A 2303-nucleotide genomic window follows, 5' to 3' on the forward strand; every position below is an offset into this window, starting at 1 on the left:
ATATGGAGGGAGGTGTTGTTATTGATTTCTAATTTAACTACGCAAAGGACAAATGGTTCAATAACGTTTACTGATAGTTTAAAGATAAATGGGCAGTTACTGAAGGGTCTGGCCTTGGAGGGACTCCAAATACCAGACATGAGAAACAGCTGAATGCAGCTTTCTTTCTGTTTTCCTAAAAACATCTAATGCTACGAAGTACTTTATTATTCAAAATATGCTGTTCACAATCATGTCTCATTCAATCTTAGAAACCACTTTTTACAAGATGACGCTAAATAAAGTAACAGCGCAGCCAGCAGCTGAGAGAGCCATGCCCAAGTTGGGCCCTCAGCCCTGCAATTGCTTTCAATCTTCACAAGCACCGGCTGCCCAGCTGAGGGCCTCACATCCGCCCGACACCTCACATCCGCCCGACGCACAGCTCCAGCTGTATCATCCTGCTCCATATGCCCCCGGGGCTCCCCATGGCCAATTGAATTCAGCACAAACACTGTCCACAGTGCTCGGCCTCGGTTCTCACCACTGTGTGCTGCCCATACTAGACCTAGCCTCTGTTCCCTGATATGTTCCATTCTCTGCCCTGTTTAGCCAACTTCCTCTCCTGCCTGTCAAAGTCTTATCCCTGCTTCCAGGCCCAATCTCATGCTGCAATTCCCTGATAACTCTTCTCCCTCCCAGGGCTGTCAGGGAGCTCCATTTTTAAACTCTTCACCAGGATTCGCGCACAGGCTGCTTTCCATTACAGTACCCTGGTCCCTTAGAGTCTTTCTCTTAGAGACTCTGAGCTGAGGACAAAGGCCACTGTCCTCCATTTGTCTAAGCCTCGCATATGTCAGAACTCAGTAACAAGTGGTGGTCTAGCTTTAATTCTTACATCATTATTAAAGTAATCAGGACACTTCTTCTTTTTGATGCCTATGTGAAAATCATCCTAAAGGATGCTCAATGGACACAAAAAAACATACAAACAAGGTCTGTCATCAGAGTGCCTGAATGCTCAAAGATGGGGACTGGTTTCAGAGTTAACGGATCTACTCTACGGGGTATCACAGAGCCATTAAATATGATCATCAGGAAAATGGAGAAAAGCAGAAGCAATTTTAGACATATACAAAATTAAAAGCATGTGAGCAATGGGGTCATGGATGAAGTTTATATTTCCCTTTAATGTCCTGACTGATGTTGTTGTGCTGCCTTTTCAACTGAGAAAAGGGAGAGATAAACTCATTCTTAGCAAGAGGGAGGAAAGGATGAAGTGCAAATCACTTTCTCCCAGGTTGAGAGAGGAATGCACTAGATGCACAACCTTGAGAACGTGGATCTGGAGTGTCACCACATATTGTTTTACCCCTCAGGGCTCAGAACTGTGCCCATCACAAGGGGAATTCAACAGATGTCAGATGAACAACTAAACAAAGGAACGAACCAGTTCCCAAAGGACAGTTACTGGTAGTCCAGAATTCAGAAGCTCAAATAGGTAAAGACACCTGTGTAAGAAGCACTTTGTAGAACAAATTCACAAGTGAACCAAGTGTCCTATTAAAATGACTCNCTCCATTTGTCTAAGCCTCGCATATGTCAGAACTCAGTAACAAGTGGTGGTCTAGCTTTAACTCTTACATCATTATTAAAGTAATCAGGACACTTGTTCTTTTTGATGCCTATGAAAAAATTATCCTAAAGGATGCTCAATGGACACAAAAAAACATACAAACAAGGTCTGTCATCAGAGTGCCTGTATGCTCAAAGATGGGGACTGGTTTCAGAGTTAACGGATCTACTCTACGGGGTATCACAGAGCCATTAAATACGATCATCAGGAAAATGGAGAAAAGCAGAAGCAATTTTAGACATATACAAAATTAAAAGCGTGTGAGCAATGGGGTCATGGATGAAGTTTATATTTCCCTTTAATGTCCTGACTGATGTTGTTGTGCTGCCTTTTCAACTGAGAAAAGGGAGAGATAAACTCATTCTTAGCAAGAGGGAGGAAAGGATGAATGAAGTGCAAACCACTTTCTCCCAGGTTGAGAGAGGAATGCACTAGATGCACAACCTTGAGAACGTGGATCTGGAGTGTCATCACATATTGTTTTACCCCCCGGGGCTCAGACTGTGCCCATCACAAGGGGAATTCAACAGATGTCAGATGAACAACTAAACAAAGGAACAAACCAGTTCCCAAAGGACAGTTACTGGTAGTCCAGAATTCAGAAGCTCAAATGGGTAAAGACACCTATGTAAGAAGCACTTTGTAGAACAAATTCACAAGTGAACCAAGTGTCCTATTAAAATGACTC

At 43.1% G+C, this 2303-nt stretch overlaps 1 protein-coding gene across 1 annotated transcript in view; it reads right to left on the minus strand.

Moving 5' to 3' along the window:
• INTS1 (integrator complex subunit 1) overlaps nucleotides 1–2303 on the minus strand; it is a 37808-nt gene that overhangs the window by 32867 nt on the left and 2638 nt on the right. The window lies entirely within an intron of this gene.

The sequence above is a fragment of the Galeopterus variegatus genome, unplaced genomic scaffold, assembly GCF_000696425.1.
Source record: "Galeopterus variegatus unplaced genomic scaffold, G_variegatus-3.0.2 Scaffold1018, whole genome shotgun sequence".
Lineage (NCBI taxonomy): Eukaryota > Metazoa > Chordata > Mammalia > Dermoptera > Cynocephalidae > Galeopterus > Galeopterus variegatus.